Raw genomic sequence first — 23,341 nt, forward strand, 5'->3', positions numbered from 1 at the left:
CTAGCTCATTTTGGGTAGTAGTACTAGTATTAATTAATTATGGTCTAGTTAGCAGAAAGAGTGTTTCTTCAAGGAGGAATATCGTTGTAGTGTTTCAGAAAGTTTTACATTGGTGAAATCATCTGAAGATCCACAGAAAGATTTGAAGGAGTCAATGATGTGGAGAATAATATAAGGGCATCAAAGGATTTGGAAGAACTTCTTGCTTTCTATCTTTCTTTGAATTCAGATGAGTGTCATGATCTCATCATTAAAGGCGATCAAGCAAATCTGGTTTGACATCACTGGCATTATATTCGGCTAATTTCCTTTTCTCATAGTTGTGTGGTATGTGTATAAGTAGAAAATTGACCACCAAACATTGTGGATGGATGTCATCCTTCTGCTCTTAACCAAAGGTCTTGGGCGTTTGAGCTTGAGAAACTTCTGGTAGGTTGAGCCCGTGGCGGAGCTAGGGTGGTGAAAGGGCAAACCCCCTTCAGTGGAATATATATATATATAAGGTTGAAATTTGATGTAAATAGTTTTTATGTTTTTCGCATCTATCAATGTACTACTCTTTGAAGATTCAAATACACGATTCGGATATCAGATTTTGCTACAGAGAAATGTAATTTCTTTTGGAAAGTTAATGATGTAAACATTTTAATTCAGAACTATTTGATGGTCATGTACCTGGGGGATGCTTATTTAAGAAAATGTAGTTCACCTACTTTTGTTGGATGCTGCAAACCACACACACACACACACACACACACATATATATATATATATATATATATATAGTACATACTTCAGACGATCGAAGAGAATTTGGATGTGGAAGATGAGTCAGAATCATTAGTCATGCTAATCAACTGATTCAAGCATGCATTTGGGGAATTTCACATGCTGGAAAGCTCCAGTTGGAAAGCCAAGAGAGTATGGCACTTCTTTGGCCAAGCTCTAGGCATTTCACATGCTGCAAATCAGAGACAATCTCTAATGAAATGGTGGTTGTTGAAGCCTAAGAATGAAGAACATGCTTTCATACTTCAGTGTGTACCATCCATCATCTGTTGGGAGTTATGGAAAGATAGGTGCAGTGCAAATATGCCTGCTGCGAATACCATAATATTCTAGGTTATGTCCTTTACACGCCTGCTACTCAGAATTCAGTTTAAGGGGTTGGAATGGGGTGGCTCATGGTCACAAATTTGTTCCGGAGTTAAAGCTTTCCATCATAACCTGCATATTCAGCCTGTTAAATGGGAATTTCCACCATCAAGCAGACTGAAAGTAAATACCGATGGGAGTAGCAATGACTTCATAAGACTGCTGGTATTGGTGGCATTGTTAGAAACGGATTGGAGATATGGTTATGGCTTTCACCAAACCAATCCGATTCTGCACTAACAATGTAACAGAATCCAAAGCAGCACTGTTTGGAATTTCCTGATGTCAATTTCATAATATCAGGAATATTACTCTTGAGATGGACTCGTTGCTCATTGTTAACATGTTAAAAGGAATCTTTAAACATGCTTGGGAGATTGCAGATGATATTATGGAGATGCAGTCTATCATTAAACATCTGCAAATTGAAGTAGTGCATTGTTTTAGGGAGGGGAATATGTTACTGATGCATTGGCTAAATTTGGAGGCACAATGTAGGATCAAGGATTGCTGAAATGTTCTTCTCAGTCCAAGAACTACCACAAGCTGCTAGAGGTTCTTTCTATATGGAGAAAGCTCAAGTGACTAACTTCAGAGTTAGACAAGCCAGAATGAGTAGTTAGTAACTGTATGGGCTACTAGCATTGTTCACTTTTTTTTGTTACCTTACTAAGGTCAATTGTAAATGAGGAGGAGTCCTCTAGCTAGAAAACAAGGTGTAATGTCGGATTTAAGGTGTAAGGGATCTGGAATGTAACCTCTCTGTTTCAGCTCTGGAATGGTTACATATTTGCTTATATATATATATTTGGTTACATATTTGCTTATATATATATTTTCAGGTGATCCGCTCCTATCATGGCCACCTCAGTGGTGTTTATTGCTTGGCTCTTCATCCAACTATTGACATCTTGTTCACTGGGGGTCGTGATTCTCTGTCGGGTATCATTACTGAGGCTCTTTATCTTGGGTGATAGCTGATCCTAGTACTGAAGCTTTTAGTAGTTACTACTTCTGTTCTTTCCAAATATAACATTGGTGCAGTTCTGACTTTTATCTTAATTCTATCATGATTTCAGGTGTGGGATATTCGTAGCAAAATGCAAATTCATGCTCTGTCTGGACATGATAACACTGTTTGTTCTGTTTTTACCAGGCCAATGGTAAGATTTCTTTTATAATTGGGTTTTGTACTGGTCAAAATCTGACCGCCTCGACTGGGGTGACCACGACCCTATTCTTACCATCATATAGAAGAAGTCGGTGAAAGCTAATCTCCTCCCGCCTTTAAGACACAACACAACGACGAAAACAATGCCTCTCCACGACCAGAGAGCCCCTCCGACCCAGTCGCGCCGAGTCGCAGCAAAAGTAGGAGGGTTTTCGACTATATATACAAGCCCAAGAAAATTCCGAAAGGGGGTCTACTTCTCCTCGAGCACTCTCACATATCAAAGAGATGAACAGAACTCCACCGGAAAAGAGAAGAAAAAAGGGCTTTTCACATGAGAAACAGGGAGCGAGCTCCATCCTTATATCCTGAAAAAGACAAAGCAATTGTAATTCTTCTTCCCTCTCTACGGAGAGGGAAGGCAGTGCTCAGTTCTAATAAAGATCTTTTGGTGTTTTATTCGTCTAATATGCATTTATTGCCATTCAATCTTTCGATCCGGTATTAATTAAGTTTGACTACATTTACCCCTTCATCATTGATTGATTTGCTTAAAAAGAGTAAAAAATCTTTTGAGTCAAATAATTTGGCGTTGTCTGTGAGGATTTCCTAGTGAAAACTCCTAGTTTTCCCGGATCGAAGCTAAGAAGCACAAGAAGAGAACCCAATTCACACCAGGTTTGGAGGCAGCACGCTGAAGGAAAAGAAATCAAACGGATTCGCAAGGTCGAGAATTCTCTGCTCTATCAGCTTCGAACATCTCGGACAAGGCGAAAGGTGCTGCAACCCAATCTCTCCCCTTCTCTCAAAACCGCCGGGCAGAGGCAAGGACCATCTCATCCTCATCCCCTATAGTTCACCAGATCGGATATACGAAACCCATGCAAGCGAACGAACACAGGGGCACCTAGATTAAGGAACCAGAGATCATTTCGGCATAACCGAAACCCTCCCGTTCGGCGGCGTCTTCGAGAAAAATAGCCAAAATCGAACGGGAAACTGCAACACAAGTGCAACGCGAGCCTATGCGAAATATTGACACCTCATGCCCATGACGTTGAACCATCTGATGCGAGCAATGCTGGCAAAACTGGGACTTCCACGAAAAGTATTCGCCATCACAGTAAAAACTGGATTCAACCTCGTTCGAGTCACGACGGGTTGTTATTTCGATAAGTTCGAAATAACACCCTTAAGGCTAAGGGCCTTCTCCATCAAAGTAAAAATTGGATTCGACCTCGTTCGAGTCACGACAGGTTGTTATTTCGATAAGTTCAAAATAACACCCTTAAGGCTAAGAGACTTCGCCATCAAAGTAAGAACTGGATTCGACCTCGTTCGAGTCACGACGGGTTGATATTGCGATAACTTCGAAATAACACCCTTAAGGCTAAGGGCCTTCTCCATCAAAGTAAAAACTAGATTCGACCTCGTTCGAGTCACGACGGTGTTATTTTGATAAGTTCGAAATAACACCCTTAAGGCTAAGGCCTTCGCCATCAAAGTAAAAACTGGATTCGACCTCGTTCAAATCACGACGGGTTGTTATTTCGATAAGTTCGAAATAACACCCTTAAGGCTAAGGGCCTTCGCCATCAAAGTAAAAACTGGATTCGGCCTCGTTCGAGTCACGACGGGTTATTATTTCGATAAGTTTGAAATAACACACTTAAGACTAAGGGCCTTCGCCATCAAAGTAAAAACTGGATTCGACCTCGTTCGAATCACGACAGGTTGTTATTTCGATAAGTTCGAAACAACACCCTTAGGGCTAAGGGCCTTCGCCATCAAAGTAAAAACTGGATTCGACCTCATTCGAATCACGACGGGTTGTTATTTCAATAAGTTCGAAACAACACCCTTAGGGATAAGGGCCTTCGCCATCAAAGTAAAAACTGGATTCGACCTCGTTCGAATCACAACGGGTTGTTATTTCGATAAGTTCGAAACAACACCCTTAAGGATAAGGGCCTTCGCCATCAATGTAAGAACTGGATTCGACCTCGTTCGAGTCACGACGGGTTGTTATTTAGATAAGTTCGAAATAACACCCTTAAGGCTAAGGGCCTTCGCCATCAAAGTAAGAACTAGATTCGACCTCGTTCGAGTCACGACGGTGTAGCACCTCAGAATATTTTTGAAGTACTTAAGCTATTAAGAAAGTTGATGTGCGCTAATTATATTATTTTGTGCGCAAAGACAGACTATTAATATGATGGATATCAATTGGATATGATAATAAGCGTACGAAGTATATTGTAAGTGATTTGGAGTCTAAGGAGAAGCCTAAGTCTAAGCCAAGTTGGAAAATTTCAAGATAGGCTAAAATTCTAAATGAACAAGCACAAGATCACACTTTGGACGAGCACATATACATATATATAAGGTGTTATGTGATGCACAACCTATCAAATTAAAGGTCTTTGAGTCTAGTTTCTAAAGCTTCAAACCGTTCATAATTTGGACATTTATACAAAAAGTTACGATGGATTTACTGAAGGCGGGTAATGCTGTGTTCTGGGGCAGAGGCAAATCGCAGTTACCCAATGTGATTTATAAATCGTATTCGACACCTGCGACTTACCTGGACAGATTACAAAACGCGAGTTTCAGCCATTTTTAACACATTTGGAGCTATGGAGCTCGGATTGAAGCGATTTTTGAGACGATTTTCACCATATGGATTGGGGTAAGTGATTCTAACTCGATTTTGGTTAAAATACATGAATCTATTATTGTTTTTATCATGAAATTAGTGAATTGGGTTGAAAATGGTAGAAATTCTGTATATCTTAGATTTAAGATTTTGAGGTCGATTTGTTGTTGGAATTTAGTAATTTTGGTATGGTTTGACTCGTGGTTGAATGGGCGTTCATATTTTGTAACTTTCGTCGGATTTCGAAACGTGGGCCCCACGAGCGATTTTTGATCTAATTCGGATTTTTTTGGAAAATTTGGTATTTTCACATGGGATTGATTCCAATAATCTGTGTTGATTGTATTGAATTATTTTTGGCTAGATTCGAACCATTCAGAGTTGGATAATCGAGGAAAAATGTCAATTATTGGATTGAGATAGCGTGATTTGAGGTAAGTAACTTGCCTAACCTTGTGTGGGGGGAATTTCCCCTTAGGCATTGAGTCTTATGTGGAAATTGTGTGATTAAAAACCATGTACACGAGGTGACGAGTACATACTTGGTTTATATGTGCAAACTATATCGATTAAAATTCGTAGACAATCTTATGTATTAAATCAGAAAATTGTTGGGACTCATTAAATCTCTTATTTGTCATGTCTCATTCCTTATTTGTCTAGATTATTTTTATATGATAATTTGGTGCGATTGCTACTTGACTTTTATGTGAATTCTGTGTTTGTTTGAGTTGCTATTTTTATGGAAATAATTTTCATTATTGATTTTATCTACATACAATTTAAATGAGAAATTTAGTTAATAAGATGAATAAATCTATTTATTTCATGAAGTTGTGAATAAAAAAAAGTGTTGTCCCTTGATGAATTTCTTTTCAATTCATATTGTTGAAATTGATATTGAGTTATAAATGCTGTAAATCATATTGAGGCGAAGTGTTAAATTGTGAAATATTATTTTGTTGAGTTTTCACTCCCAGATATTTTGTTAGAATTTTTGTGCGCATTATGACCGAGCCGTGGGCTTCATATTGTGGAAAAATAATGTATTGTTGATTCATGTGACAAGTTGTAATATTTGGGCACCTGATGTGCAATTTGTGATATATTGTAATATTTGAGCATTTGACGTGAAATTTGTGATATGTTGTAGGATTTGAGCACTGGATGTGAAATTTATGATATGTTGTAATATTTAAGCACTTGATGTGAAATTTGTGATATGCTGTAAGATTTGAGCACTGGATGTGAAATCTGTGATATGTTGTAATATTTGAGCACTTGATGTGCAATTTGTGATATGATTTGATATGTGATCACTTGAGGTGCAAGTTATATTATGCTGCGATAATTGGGCACTTGAGGTGCAAGTTGTATTATGCTGCGATAATTGGGCACTTGAGGTGCAAGTTGTATTATGTTGTGATATTTGGGCACTTGAGGTGCGATTTGTGAAATATTGTGATATTGATACGCACGCGGTGATATAAGGCCAGTGTGTTGAAACGCATGCGGTGAGATAAGGGTAACTTGAAACGCGTGGCTAGTAGGGGAACTACTAGAAGTCATGCGGTGTGATAAAGGTGGCTAAAACGCGGGATGCTATTTCGGGGAAAATTGTTTTATTTAAAATTATATGTGAAGGCTCCCGCGGTGATATAAGAAAATGAGATATTGTGAATTTATTTATGATTTAGGACTACGAGGCGGTACCTCGATAGTGCCATGTTGATATTTCTTTATTTATGTTCTTGTCTTTGGTGATTTTGTTTCATTAATATGTAAATTCTTATCTTCTTCCGTGATGTACTAGTTGACATTATTATTATTATTATTATTATTATTATTATTATTATTATTATTATTATTATTATTATTATTATGTGTTTTGTGCTCCTTGTTGCATTGTGTTCGCTTTGATTTTTTAGTACGAGACTTTGAAGATTTATATTTTTGGTTTTTAGCGATTTTCAATGATTGAGTTGTTTTAAATAAAAGAAATTACTATTATGTTTTAAATTAATAAGTTTTACATCCAAATCAATAGTTTATATGATGCTTTAATTTAAGTGCAATGTCATTTTCTTCACTCAAACTATTTGTAAAGTAAATTGGTCGTGCATATTTTTTTATATATTGATATTTTTGGCATGTGAGTTGTCCGTGCAGTTGTAATAGAAATATGGGCACGAGGTGCCGTAGAAATATGAAAGTAGGGTGAGGCCCGTATTACGAAAAATATGAAGGTGGGCTGAGACCCGTATTTTTATGATTGTGAAATAAGGTGTCACAATGTGACTTTCATTTGAAAGAATTATATTCAAAATATTATTTCAAAGAATTAGATTTGAAGGATATTTATTTGAAGGAAGTATATTCGAAATATATTTATTGGTAAGTATTATATTCTAAAGATTATTATTTGGAAAACTTTTAGATGAAAGATGTGTAATTGAAGGACTTGATTAAATGGTTGTACTTGTAATCATAGTTTGTTGAGCGATATTTATGGTGTTCCTGTTGTCCTGTTGTTTATGTCACTTGTTGATTATGAAAGATTTGTAATTGAAGGACTTGATTAAATGGTTGTACTTGTACTCATTATTTATTGAGCAATATTTTTGGTGTTCCTGTTGTCTTGTTGTTTATATCACTAGTTGATAATTGTTGGTATCATTGCTATTTGTTTCCTATTATTGTGGTATGCTATATTGCACAGGTTATTAGATGTGTCTTGACTGTACCTCGTCACTACTCCACCGAGGTTAGTCTTGATACTTACTGGGTACCGCTGTAGTGTACTCATACTACACTTCTGTACATTTTTTATGTACAGAGACATGTATTGGAGATATAGGACTCGGAAAGAGTTAGAGAGCGATCGCAAGGATTCAAGGTAGAGCTGCTTGGTCGTCGTAGTCCCTTGGAGTCTTTCCCTTTTATCGTACTATCATATATTATTCAAGCAGTATTGTATATTTAATTTCCTTCAGATCATTTCATGTATTCAGTTAGAGTTCGTGACTCAGTACTACCAGTCTTGGGAGGTTGTATCTTTATTTTTGTTGTTGGTTTCGATTATCTATTTTAAAAACAAAAATGGCTTGAATTGTTATTATAACCGACTTACTTAGTCTTAGATACTAAGTGCTATCACAACTAATATGGTGGGATTTTGGGTTGTGACAGACGGGTTATTATTTCGATAAGTTCGAAATAACACCCTTAAGGCTAAGGGCCTTCGCGATCAAAGTAAAAACTGGATTTGACCTCGTTCGAATCACGACGGGTTATTATTTCGATAAGTTCGAATAACACCCTTAGGGCTAAGGGCCTTCGCCATCAAAGTAAAAACTGGATTCGACCTCGTTCGAATCACGACGGGTTGTTATTTTGATAAGTTTGAAATAACACCCTTAAGGATAAGGGCCTTCGCCATCAAAGTAAGAACTGGATTCGACCTCGTTTGAATCATGACAAGATGTTATTTCGATAAGTTCGAAATACCTTTAAGGCTAAGGGCCTTCGCCATCAAAGCAAAAAAAGGATCCAACCTCGTTCGAATTATGACGAGCTATTATTTCGGTAAATTCGAAATAACCCCCTTCAGTGCCAGGAGCCTTCACAAAAAAAAAAAAGAAGAGAAAAGGACCGAGACTCATCAGACGAGCTCCCGTCTTGCGCCAAGGCTGCATAATTAACAACGAAAACTGATACAAAGCAAATCACAAAGAACTCTTTATTATTGAAAAGTCATGAGTGCGGACAATCGCCGCTTAAAATAGGCCAAGGCCAACGAAGAAATAAAAAAACGGAGCAAACAGATACCAGCCTACCAACGAAATGAAAACGAAAACAAGCTACAAATATTTTTCACTCGGCATCACCACCGCCGTCATCATCACCATCCCCACGAGGGTCATCATCATCACCATCTGTGCCCCCATTAGCTTCGGGCGTCTCCATGTCATACCCACAGTTGATGCGAGCCTCACGAGCTTTCGCTCATGCTTCCTTATATGCAGCCTCGGTCACGGTGCCCGCTAGGGTTGTGCACGGATCAGATCGGATCGGATCGGATTTAGCATATTTCAGATTCGAATTTCGAATTTCGGATTCTAGGAAATGTAATCCGAATCCGATCTGAATTATATCGGATCAGATCGAATTTTAAAGTTTGGATCGGATCGGATATCAGATCGTATTATTATGCCTCAAAGTTAAACTAATATGTATATTTTCTTTGTAAAAGAGGCAATACATTAAGAAAAATTCATGTTTATGCAATTATGAGAGTACTATGGTGCCAATATAGCTAAATCTAGCAATTGTAAAGGTAATAACTTGGAGGTTGATGTAAATTAAAGTGTAGTATTTATACATGTCCTAATAATTTCGGATTTCGGATTGGATTGGATTAAAATATACCAATCCGAAATCCGATCCGAAATCCGAAATTTTCATAAACATAATCCGAAATCCGATCCAATCCGAAATTCAAAATTGAATGGATCGGTTCGGATTTCGGATATCCGATCTGAATGAACAACCCCAGTGCCCGCTTCCAACAAATTCTTATAAATGTCATGCTTAGCTTCGGCATAGACCCAGAGCTCATGAATCTGGCGGGGAACGGCAGCGTGAGACGACTCATCTTGAGCCTTCAGTCACTTATTCTCTGCCTCCAGGGTCGTGACTCGATCTGCCAGAATCGAAGCCTCCTGATCAATCATGCTAATCCGCTTCTCGAGCCTCGCCTCCATAAGCGTTGCTGTCTCCCTCTCCGATTTCTGCTCAGACTGGAGCACACAAATGGTTTCTTCTAAAGCCGCCGCCCTCGCCAAAGCCTCAGGCCAGTCCCTCTCAATATGTTCCAAGCCAGCGGCCTTGCTCTCCAACGCGGTTAGCTTTCCTCTCCATTTTGAGCTAATCACCTCGACCCGAACCAAGTTCTGGTCCATCTCCGACTGCATGGACCTCAGCTTGCCCTGCAAATACTCACATTTTGCGGTGACACCCCTGCACAATTCGAGCTCCCCGTCCTTGGGGTGGAGTTGCTCCTCAAGCTCGCTCTTACTGCGGATCGTTTGCAGCAGCTCTTGATCCCTATTCTCCAACTCCTCGCCCAGGGTCCGGTTATGGGGGTCCGTCTTCAGTCGTTCATGCAATTCACGACACCTATCGCGGTAGCGACGATATTTCTCCAACATCTGCAAGAAAATCCTCGACCGAATGTTGGCCCTGCGGATGCTTTCCACCTCTACCATATACGTCTGAAAAACAGAAAGGCGATTAAACTAATACTGTCAAACAAAGGGAAAAAAGTCCAAAACAAGAGCCACAAATACCCTACCCTCAAGCCCATAACGACCACCTCATCCCGTAACTCGGTATCAGGGATACTCCGCAAGGACTCGGTCTCCGCTTCCAAGCACAGCAGGCTAAATTGCGGACCAAGTTATCCCCCTGCGCCAAAAGATTAACGTCGGAAGGAATTCTGAGAACTCGAGCCGACCCCCCAACGTGAACCACCGAATAAGTAAGGCCCTCCTCGAACATTCTGATGTCGTCAGGGTCCAGGTATGACTAGGACTCATACTCATCAATCACCATGCCTTTCTCCCTTTCTGCTGCGGAAAGAGTGCGACCTCCACGGACGAAGAGGGTACATCTGAATTCACTATGGTGGTACCGGGGGTCTGATTCTCTACTCCGATAGGGCGCTGATCAACAGTAACATCGGGAACTTCTGGCTGAGCCATTGCAGTGACCGGAGATTCTAGGCACTGGCCATCAGCGTCTGCTTCGACAACTCGCTCTGCCTCTACGGAAGATGCCATGAGAACACCTTCCCTGTGCCTGTCGGGGGAGACTCGTCCAGGTTGATCATTGTCGGAGGCACCATCTTGAACTCGACCCTCCGTCTATTCGACGGCCCTTACTCCTCCCCAGTTGATGGTGACTCATTCGTAGGACGAACTTCGTCCTGAGAGGCAGTCCTTACTGGAGTGACCAAGGCCGCAGATTCGACCGAAGCTGCCCTCGACGAAGGACGAGCGGTAAGTATCGCGACAATACGAGCTGACGCAGCCGGCTGGCGAAAGGATAATTGAGGGGCCCTGGCTCTCCGCACCCTCCCTGACAACGACAAACGAGGTATAAGAGGCGAGGCAAAAAATGAATAAAGAACAATAAATAAGGACGTCCTCTCACCTGTAAGGGGTCTACGTCCAAACCTCTCATGGAAGGTCGACCAGGTGCGAACCCCCACTATGTGTGGAAGAACGACCTCCACCCATTCACGAATCCCTTCAAGAGGCGACAGAGGCAACTTCTCGGCTACAGAATAACAAGGCAATTCAGTACCTGCAACAAAAAAGAGGATAGAGAAAAAGAGAAATTGAACATTCTGTTAATCAAAGACACAGACTTATGGGCAAAATTCCATCTCTCAAGGAACCCAGTCGGGTCTGCCACAATGTGCTCGGTCCACACGTAGAAAAAATTCTCGTAAAAGCCGACGATTGGTTTTATCATCCATCTTCACCACCAGACCCTTTGATCCCCGAGGAGGTGCATGAATCATCATACCTCGAATCAATTGGGGAGCAAAAAGGCTAAGCACATGGCCCAGGGTAACCTCACGACTGGCAATCTCTACGTATTTGAGTAACATGAGCAACATCTTGTATAAATACTGGAGAAAGTTGAGAAGGACACACCTCATAGTAGCGGCAGAAATCCACCACTAACATAGAAAGCAGGAGTGTATACCCTACAATGAAAGGGTAGGCGTAGAACATACAAAAACTGAGGCGGTCGTATTGAACTCGGACGTTACTCCCCGCAGGCTGCATTTTGACGAAGCTAGGGATGCCCCATCGCTCCCTCAAATCCACGATCCCTCTTTCTCTTATAACGAGAGCAATGTTCTCCGGTTCCGCTCCACCACCGATACTGAAGTCAATCACGTCCCTCCCAGGGCGAGGTAGGATCTCATCTACCGAGGGAACCTCTTCATCCTCTACCATGTCCAATTCCCCGGTGGCATGGACAGGGTTCTCAGTTACCGGAGGGGCAGCAGGAAGATGGTCACGAGAAAAAGCACCGGCCATTTTAAGCCGAAAGGGAAAAACTTTCAGGAAGAAGTGAAGAGATCGAGTATTGCAATAAGCAAGAATGTAAGCAAGAGCTCGAGATACCAGAAAAGGAGATATCAGGGGAATTTCCTTAAAATAAACGCTGAAGTGTGGGAAGCAAATAACAAGTTCCCCTATTTATAAAGGACACTGATCCCCCGAGCTCGAAACCCAAGAGCCGCCATTAAAACCTGATGGGACGTGAAACGTTTCAGTTCCTCGGAAACGTGTGTCATAATGATAGAACGCGCGAAGCGACGTTTCGTTTACCTACCGGTGTTTCGATTCTGAAACCATCGCAACGCTACGCGAGTGTAGGAAAAACACTCCCACGCCATCCAAAGTGAGACAGATGTCGTTATTTCGATAAGTTCGAAATAGTGCCCTTAAGGCCAAGAGCCTTCGCCATCAACAGAAATAGAAAAGTTTGACCTCGCTCGAACTCAGAGGCCATTATTTCGATAAGTTCGAAATAGCGCCCTTAAGGCCAAGAGCCTTCGCCATCAACAGAAATAGAAAAGTTTGACCTCGCTCGAACTTAGACGTCGTTATTTCGATAAGTTCGAAATAGCGCCCTTAAGGCCAAGAGCCTTCGCCATCAACAGAAATAGAAAAGTTCGACCTCACTCGAACTCAGACGCCGTTACTTCGATAAGTTCGAAATAGTGCCCTTAAGGCCAAGAGCCTTCGCCGATCAAGAAACAAAAAAGTTTGACCTCGCTCGAGCTCAGACGATGTTATTTCTATAAGTTCACACAACACGACTAAAGAACGAAATGAGGGGTCAGATTCCTCTCGACTGCGTTGCATACATGATCCGTCCGTCGAGCTCGATGAAGCACGACCCCGACGAACGGAGGGACTAACTGTACTGGTCAAAATCTGACCGCCTCGACTGGGGTGACCACGACCCTATTCTTACCATCATATAGAAGAAGTCGGTGAAAGCTAATCTCCTCCCGCCTTTAAGACACAACACAATGATGAAAACAATGCCTCTCCACGACCAGTGAGCCAGTCGCGCCAAGTCACGGCAAAAGTAGGAGGGATTTCGACTAAATATACAAGCCCAAGAAAATTCCGAAAGGGGGTCTGCTTCTCCTCGAGCACTCTCACATATCAAAGAGATGAACAGAACTCCACCGAAAAAGAGAAGAAAAGAGGACTTTTCACATGAGAAACAGGGAGCGAGCTCCATCCTTATATCCTGAAAAAGACAAAGCAATTGTAATTCTTCTTCCCTCTCTACGGAGAGGGAAGGCAGTGCTCAGTTCTAATAAAGATCTTTTGGTGTTCTATTCGTCTAATATGCATTTATTGCCATTCAATCTTTCGATTCGGTATTAATTAAGTTTGACTACGATTTACCCCTTCAGCTTTGATTGATTTGCTTAAAAAGAGTTAAAAATCTTTTGAGTCAAACAGGTTTAATATTAAATCTGTCTTATTTTTTTAAGCATGAGGGCATGAGACAATACGACAGTCGACAGCCTATGACTTGAGAGTTAGAGTAGTGTCGAAATTAAGTCACGATTGGCAGCTGCAAAATTCTAGATGCTAGAGCAAATTTGATCCTGATTTGAAATCCTAGTTTGTAATAGCTGAAATCCTAAATTAACTGCACCTGGAGCAGTGCAAGTGAACATAATATAACTTATACCATGAAATAGTAGTTGCCCGTTATGACTTCCTCTACCTATTTCAAAACCCCAACTATCTTCTACTTTTTCAATTTCCATACTTTGTAATTTTCCTATTTACCAAAACTTTTTAATATCTTCGTCTGAAATTAGGAATTCTCTTCACTGTGAGATTATTAGCAAATTCTTTTATTAAAGTTAATCATAGCCTACATCTAGATTATTGTCTGTTACGAGCAAATTTATTTTAGATTTGGTTTGATCCTAGAAATGTCGGTTTTCTTCAATATGTGATGCTTTATACTTCACATAATATGTACTATTATTGTTGTTACTCTATCCGTTTCAATTTTTGTGTCAGTCTTCCTATTTTAGAACATTCAACAATGTTTTCAAGAATTTGAATATATTAGACTAGGCTTAATTCCCAAATAGGCACTCGTGTTGGGAATAAACCCCTTTTGCAAAATAATATTCACAGTAATAAAAGCGGAATAATAATGTAGCACCGAGATACGGTAATTAACAAGAATAAAAGAGTAACAACGACACCAAGATTTTTACGTGGAAAACCCTTTTAATAAGGGAAAAAACCACGGCCCCGAGAGGAGCAACTGATATCACTATAGTAAGGAATTTTACACTTTGTAGGTCGGAGATAAATACTCCAAAGACCACTACAACACTCAAAAGAAATAACCCTCTTTTGATATTCCCACCTCACTACAATATCGCTCACTCTCTATTTTCCTCACAGACTATTTTCTTATACCTTGTCTGTGAAACCTCACTCTTTCTTTCTCTCTTTGTTGGTGTGTAGAAATGAGAGTTGAAGCTCTCCTTTTATAGCCAAAGCTTCACTCTCTAAAGCCTACCATATTTGACAATTTACACACACTTTTCACAATTCAACAAAGTTGGCTACCAAACCAAAGAAATTCAACAAAGTTGGCTACCAAACCAAACTAATTCAACAAGGTTGGCTACCAACCAAACCAAGTCAACAAGGTTGGCTACCAAACCAAAGAAAACTCTTATTAGGCACATGCCTAATACTTCTTCAATGAGATGGACATCATCAATCTCCCCCTCCAGTCTCATTCATCTAGAGGAGGTAGCACTGTCTTCTAGTTTGAGTGCATGCCGACAAGTTCTTTGCATAGCTCGAACTTGTTCCTTGGTACCACCTTGGTCAGCATATCTGCGGGATTCTCACTTGTAGAAATCTTCAAGACTTTTAGAGATTCATTATCTACCATTTCTCGAATCCAATGATATCTCACATCAATGTGTTTGGTCCTTGCATGGTACATAGAGTTCTTGCTAAGGTCTATTGCACTTTGACTGTCACAATAGACGACATACTCCTTCTGATGCAATCCAAGCTCTTGAAGGAACCGTTTGAGCCATACCATCTCCTTGCCAGTTTCTGTAGCGACAATGTACTCTGCTTCAGTTGTTGAAAGTGCAACACACTTCTGCAACTTAGACTGCCATGATATAGCTCCCCTGAAAATGTAAACAAATATCCAGTAGTAGATTTTCTGTTGTCAATGTCACCTGCCATATCAGCATCTGTATAGCCCTTCAAGATTGGATCAGATCCTCCAAAGCACAAACAATCTCCCGTGGTACCTCTCAGGTACCTGAGTATCCACTTGACTGCTTCCCAATGTTCCTTTCCAGGATTTTCAAGAAACCTGCTGACAACACCAACTGCGTGAGCAATATCAGGTCTAGTACATACCATTGCATACATCAAGCTTCCGACTGCTGAAGAATAAGGAACTTTAGCCATGTTCCCTTTCTCCTCCACTGTTGTAGGACACATCTTCTTACTCAACTTTAGATGACCAGCAAGAGGTGTGCTGACTGGCTTAGCATTCTTCATGTTGAAGCGTTCTAGTACACGTTCAATGTACTTCTCCTGAGATAGCCACAACTTTCTACTTGTTCTCTCTCGAACTATCTTCATCCCTAGAATTTGTTGTGCTGGGCCCAAGTCCTTCATATCAAATGACTTGGACAGATCTCCTTTCAACTTTGCTATCAACCCCTTGTCTTTTCCTACAATTAACATGTCATCCACATACAACAACAATATAATAAAGTTATTCTCAGAAAATCTTTTGAAGTATACACATGGATCAGAATAGGTCTTTAGGTATGTTTGACTTTTCATGAATGAGTCAAACTTCATGTACCACTGCCTTGGTGCCTGCTTCAATCCATAAAGACTCTTATTCAATTTGCACACCATGTGTTTCTTTCCAGCTACTTCAAATCCTTCTGGCTGCTCCATATAAATCTCCTCTTCCAAATCTCCATGAAGAAATGCAGTTTTCACATCCAACTGCTCCACTTCAAGATCTAGGCTAGCTGCTAAGCTCAAAATTGTTCGAATAGAAGTCATTTTGACAACAGGTGAGAAAATTTCGTCAAAATCAATACCTTTCTTTTGTTCGAAGCCTTTAACCACCAATCGAGCTTTGTATCTGACCAGCTTGCCATTTCCATCTTTCTTGAGTTTAAAGACCCATTTGCATTTGAGTGGTCTTTTACCCTTTGGAAGTTCAACCAGCTTGTATGTGCCATTTTTCTGTAGAGATTCCATCTCTTCTTGCATAGCTTTCATCCACTGGTTCTTTTCTGGATGGGACAACACCTCCTTAAGACTTTCTGGCTCCCCCTCATCACTGATGAGGACATACTCTGTGGAAGGGTACCTGCATGACTCTACCCTTGGCCTCTCTGATCTCCTCAGAGGTTGAGGTTGTTCTTCTCCCTGAGTGGGGTGCTCCACTTCCTCGACACCTTCATCAAGTTGCTCCCCCTGCTCAATAACCTCACCAGGTTGCTCCCCCTGCTCGGCAACCTCGTCGGTCGTACTTTCTGCACTTGTGGGATTGTTAGAAGTAGAAGGAATAGTAACAAAGTTAGGAATTATACCATTCTTCGCCTTTTCTGACATATCAGCAGCAGTTCCAACTTCACTTTCTCGGAAGACTACATCTCTGCTTCTGATGACCTTCTTCTTTACAGGATCCCACAGTCTGTACCCGAACTCTTCATCTCCATATCCGATAAATATGCAGGGAACAGATTTATCATCCAGCTTTGTTCTCTGCTCTTTTGGTACATGTGCAAAAGCTCTGCAACCGAACACCTTCAGATGCGAGTAGGACACCTCCTTGTTGGTCCAAACTCTCTCTGGGATTTCAAACGCCAACGGAACTGATGGACTCCTATTGATCAGGTAACAGGCTGTCTGAACTGCTTCACCCCAGAATGACTTAGGCAGTTTAGCCATTCTGAGCATGCTTCTCACCTTCTCCACAATGGTGCGGTTCATCCTCTCGGCTACGCCATTGTGCTGTGGGGTTCCAGGAACTGTCTTTTCATGTCTGATCCCATGACTTGAACAATACTCTTCAAATTCCCTTGAAGTGTACTCACCTCCATTGTCACTTCGGAGACGCTTTAGCTTTCGACCCGTCTCCCTTTCTACTAGAGCATGAAACTTCTGGAAAACTTGAAACACCTGATCTTTGGTTTTCAAAATATAAACCCATAATTTTCGTGAAGCATCATCAATAAAAGTAACAAAATATTTGTTACCGCCCATTGATTCAATTTCCATTGGGCCGCAAACATCAGAATATACTAAATCAAGTATATTCAATTTTCTTTCAGACGATGTCTGAAATGAGACTCTATGCTGCTTACCAAATAAACAGTAGTCACAAGGTTTTACCGTTGTACCTTTGGCATAAGAAATGAGTGATTTCTTGGCAAGAATCTGCAATCCCTTCTCGCTCATATGACCCATTCTTTTGTGCCACAAATCTACAGAAATCTCATCTTGTGCCGCGTTCAATTCACCTTGGCATATTTCTGCATTTGTCCTGTACAACGTGCCACGAGCAACTCCCTTTGCAATCACCAATGATCCCTTAGTGAGTCTCCACTTTTGATTTGCAAAATAGCTCTCGTATCCATCTCGGTCTAAAGCAATTCCCGAGATCAAGTTCATCCGTAAATCAGGTACATGCCGCACATCCTTTAGAACCAATGTGCATCCGACATTTGTCTTGATACAAATGTCACCAATCCCCGCAATCTTTGAGTAACTTGTGTTACCCATTTTCACTGTGCCGAAATCACCTGCTACATATCTGCAAAAAAGATCTCTTACCGGTGTGGCATGGTGAGATGCCGCTGTGTCAACCACCCATTCCGACTCTGGACCTGACAGGTGCATGCATTCCTCTTCCTCATTTATAAAGAGGACAACATTATCATTATTTTGCACCATGGCGGCTGTGTTGTCGTCATTCTTCTGGCCACTGGTTTCACCTTTGCCCTTCCTTGGATTTGGGCAATCTCTTTTGAAGTGACCTGGTTGATTACAGTTGTAGCAATTTCTGGCTCTTGATTTGGATCGGTTCTTTGACTTCCCACGAGCTCCGGATCTACCATAGTTGTTCGAACTCCTTTGATAACTCCTGCCTCTACCTTGTGTGATGAGAGCATGTCCTTGATTTTCAGGCTTCTTTCTCATCTTCTCATTGAGTAGAAGAGCCGATGTGACATCTTTCAACTCAATAGTAGTCTTACCGTGCAAGATGGTTGTTGCCAAATTATCGTACGAAGATGGCAACGAGTTCAATAGCAAGATGGCTTTATCTTCTTCCTCGATTTTCACTCCGAGGTTGGCAAGCTGTGTGATTAGTCCGTTAAACACATTTAAATGTGACAAAAAATTCGTACCTTCACTCATGTGTAGGGCGTATAACTGCTTCTTCAGGTACAATTTATTTGTCAGCGTTTTGGACATGTATAGGCTTTCCAACCTTGTCCAAATTCCACGTGCAGTGTCTTCATCAATGATGTTATTTACCACATCATCTGATAAGTGCAACCTGATTGCACTAGCAGCTCTTTCATCCAAGTCAGCCCAATCCTCAGCTTTCATGGTATCAGGCTTTTTGGAATCAACATCTAGAACCTTGTGTAATCCTTGTTGGATGAGCAGATCTCTCATCCTTCTTTGCCATGTTGAGAAACCGTTATCTCCGTTGAATTTTGCTACCTCGTACTTTACTCCGGACATTTATTTTTCACCGAGTATAGTACTACCGATAGTGAATAGTATTTCAGTGAACGAGCAGAACCTGTGCTCTGATACCAGTTGTTGGGAATAAACCCCTTTTCCAAAATAATATTCACGGTAATAAAAGCAGAATAATAATGTAGCACCGAGATACGGTAATTAACAAGAATAAAAGAGTAACAATGACACCAAGATTTTTACGTGGAAAACCCTTCTGAATAAGGGAAAAAACCACGACCCCGAGAGGAGCAACTGATATCACTATAGTAAGGAATTTTACACTTTGTAGGTCGGAGATAAATACTCCAAAGACCACTACAACACTCAAAAGAAATAACCCTCTTTTGATATTCCCACCTCACTACAATATCGCTCACTCTCTATTTTCCTCACAGACTATTTTCTTATACCTTGTCTGTGAAACCTCACTCTTTCTTTCTCTCTTTGTTGGTGTGTAGAAATGAGAGTTGAAGCTCTCCTTTTATAGCCAAAGCTTCACTCTCTAAAGCCTACCATATTTGACAATTTACACACACTTTTCACAATTCAACAAAGTTGGCTACCAAACCAAAGAAATTCAACAAAGTTGGCTACCAAACCAAACTAATTCAACAAGGTTGGCTACCAACCAAACCAAGTCAATAAGGTTGGCTACCAAACCAAAAAAAACTTTTATTAGGCACATGTGTAATACTTCTTCAATGAGACGGAGAATAAGTCAACTCGTACTTGCACATATTTCTATTCCCGGCCCCTCGACTTCACGGGTGCTCATCCAGACATCTCTAGCTGATCTAACTCTTTTTGAGATTCTCAAATGGGTGAACCTAATAATTAATAACCGACTTCACATCTTTGATGCTACCAAATCTATTTCACATTAACTTTTTATTGAAGGAAAAATAGAAAGATTAAATCTGTACTGGCTAAAAAAGGGGAAAAAAGAGGGTAGGGGTTGGTGCTGGGTTGTAATTTGTAATGTTGAAGGGAAGGTATAGAAGTTAAAGACATACCTATTAAAAAAAATGAAGAGAAGTTACAAAAATTAGGGGCTGACCTCTTGTGGAAACGAAAAACATGTCGTGGGTTGTCTTTTGTAACATGTCTTGGGTTGTCTTTTGTGTTTGGTGTTATTTAAAAAGTAACAAAATAGTTCTCTGAACCAAAATATTTGGTTTGAAAACCAGATGGTGGTGGTTTAGCTAGTAATCAGATGGAACCGGCGAAATATTTAATATAAAGATATATTGTGCTTTTATGCTATTTATTTTAAGCTAAAATCTCTATGAGCGCATTTGAATGGCCTTCTGTGGATACTTTCTGGTTTAAGATGGGATGGCTGGATGTTTCTTGATAAGGAGGATTCACACCAATAAAACAGATATACCTTCACGAGACAGTTAAACCTTAGCAACTACTAATGCTTCCACGTACGTATGTATTCTTTTTAGAAGTGATTTCCATATAATTAGCACAACTAGGGTGCTGTTGCTGGAAATTCTGTTATTTTAAGAAGCAAATTACTCGTGGGAGCCGGCTCTACTAAAAACATTATGCAAGGTGTCTCATTTTGTTGATGTCATAATCATATGCTAATGACTGTTTTATTCTTGCTGTATGGTCTACGTATTACAATCAGATTTCATGATGGGAAGTTTCATTTCAGGATCCACAGGTTATAACTGGCTCTCATGACAGTACCATTAAGTTCTGGGACCTTAGATATGGTAACTCAGATTTCCTTACTGGGATTTTATGCTCTGTTTATTTTATAATGGTTTCAGTTTCTGACTTCCTGTGATTACTAATTGTCCTTGTCTGGCAGGTAAGACAATGGCAACCCTCACACATCACAAGAAATCTGTTCGAGCTATGGCTCAACTTCCCACGGAGTATGTTTACATGGCACATGGCTATTTTTATGATTCCCTAACTTCTGCTCGGAGTACACCACTAATTTTTCTTAAAATTTATTCTGCGGCAGGGATTGTTTTGCTTCTGCATCAGCAGATAACATAAAAAAATTCAACCTTCCAAAAGGAGAATTTATGCATAACATGCTCTAAGTTACGATGACATGCCATAGAAATTTTACCTCTACATATTTAATGTATCTTACATCATATTGAATATCCTTATTTCTTAAATTAGAATCTAAGATCATGTCGACATTTCTTTTTTCCAGCTCCCAACCATAGTCAATGCGATGGCGGTCAATGATGATGGCGTAATGGCCACAGGAGGTGAGAAATAGTTAATGCCACTCCCCATCCGCCCATTCCTCTTATTTTTTGTTCCGCCCCTCCAACCCCTGCTTTCCTCATTCTGGTTTTTAAGCTGGAGGTTAGTGATGTACTCTGCTGATGCATTGTGTATCTCCTTGTGAAGGTGACAATGGAAGCATGTGGTTTTGGGATTGGAGAAGTGGTCACAATTTCCAGCAATCTCAAACTATTGTTCAACCTGGTATGCGTGTGATAATTTGATGTTTACTTTTATTGTTGGTCAAGAGGAGCATAAGGTTTATTCTAATCCTTACCATGTTTCAGGATCACTGGACAGTGAAGCAGGCATCTACGCGCTCACCTACGATATGACTGGCTCAAGGCTGATCAGTTGTGAAGCTGATAAGACAATCAAGATGTGGAAAGAAGATGAAACTGCCACACCAGAAACTCATCCTCTTCATTTTAAGCCTCCAAAAGACATTAGGCATTTCTAGTTACAATCGCAGTTCAGAAAGCGTTTTGCTATTCCATGTTGGCTTATTATTCAGGTTGTAGTCGCACTAAGCATACAAATCAAACATGCTCTTTGGGTCATGCAGAGCAAGACTGACCCAAGAAAGGCACCATGTTCAGAGTTGATGAGTTGATTTTCATTTGCATCTTTGTATCCCATCTTGTTATACATTTATATGCTGTCAAGCAGCTTATCTTAAAAGCGCGAGTTGAAAATAGCTTCCGTCAATGTATAAATAGATAAAAGTAAAAGCAGAGAAAATTATTGGGTGTTTGTACAAGTGGTGTCATTTTTATGAGTCATTTTCGATGTTTGTTATAATAAAATGGTTTTGAGGAAAAACATTTTCCATTTAAAGAGGGAAAGTGATTTCCTTCACTTGTGGACATGTTATTTTCTTAACAAGTATTTTAACTTTTCACTTCGAGCCCGTTTGGACATACAATTTTTTTTCCTTGTTTCCAAAAAAAATTTTACTTTTTTTTTTCGAAATCAGCGTTTGTTCGTAAAATTTCAAATTTTCACTTGAAGATGCATTTCGGAAATTTTCGAAATTTGAAAAATTCCAAAAAGTTGTTTTTCAAAATTTTCACTCAAATCACTCACAAAACTTCAAAAACATTCCAAACTGAAATTTATGTCCAAACACAACTCTAAATTTTAAATACCATTTTCACTTGAAATTTTTTTCCACCATTTTTGGAATTTTACAATTCTCATGTCCAAACGCCTACTTCATATATCAGTTGCTCTAGTTGATACTTAGCCATTAATTCTTTACACATATTTTCATCAGAACTCTCTACAATGTGCCAACATAACTTTGAATATGTATATTTTTGTAAAGTATATTAACTTACCAACAAACTATTAGAATATATTTTTCACGAAAAACGACTTCCTTAGCAAAAATGTCAGTATGACTGGTAAAACTTATTTTTGAGTCAAAAACCTTTGAAACTATCTGGACAAGGACAAACCGCAGTACGTTCTTATTTAGTAGGGAACTAAGGTGAACACTATCGATATGATTTTGCATTGCTTGGACCCAAGAAACCACCAAAAAAAGGGGAAGGAATGCAAAGGCAAGTATGGTGTTTTTATTTAATGCCACATTTGTAAAGTTTGTATAGAAGAAATTATTTATTGGCATAACCAGCTGTAGTTTAGTAAAAGGCTGGTTTACAAGTATGTATATACGGTTTGCCCCAGCTCCCCAAGTGGGAATATAATTTCGGAATCGACGCCCCTTTGAATGATGGTCACTGTGGTGGCATTATAGGATGACCACGTGTAGGCAGAAATTGGGGCTGTAGCAAGATGAAACCTAATAGGGTCAACTCCTTCGTTCACCTAGGGCCGTTTAAAACCGAATCATAATCGTTAATCGAATCGATGACTTATTGCTTATTGTTATTGGAGTAACAGATGGTGAACGGATTGAAATTTTATAATTAACGGCTTAACTGTTTGGGGATGGATTACTCAATTTTCTTATCGGATAAACCGTTAACTCGTTAAAATTTTTTATATTTACAGAAGTATTAAAAAAATTTGTTCCAGAGTAATAGATCCCACAGTATACTATGTACATGTTGGATATGAGAACAACATATACATTAGAACAGAGAAAGTGCAGCAAGATGCTATAATTAAAAAGAAAAGAAAAAGGCCAATGGAAAGTGATCACAGTTCTTTCTTCTCTGCTCCATTCCTGTGATTTGG

General features: G+C 40.0%; 1 pseudogene; it reads left to right on the plus strand.

Moving 5' to 3' along the window:
- Nucleotides 1-1,247: 1,247 nt before the first annotated feature.
- On the plus strand, nucleotides 1,248-21,844 carry LOC104241859 (protein pleiotropic regulatory locus 1-like; annotated as a pseudogene).
- Nucleotides 21,845-23,341: the final 1,497 nt, after the last annotated feature.

The sequence above is a fragment of the Nicotiana sylvestris genome, chromosome 1, assembly GCF_000393655.2.
Source record: "Nicotiana sylvestris chromosome 1, ASM39365v2, whole genome shotgun sequence".
Taxonomy (NCBI): Eukaryota; Viridiplantae; Streptophyta; class Magnoliopsida; order Solanales; family Solanaceae; genus Nicotiana; species Nicotiana sylvestris.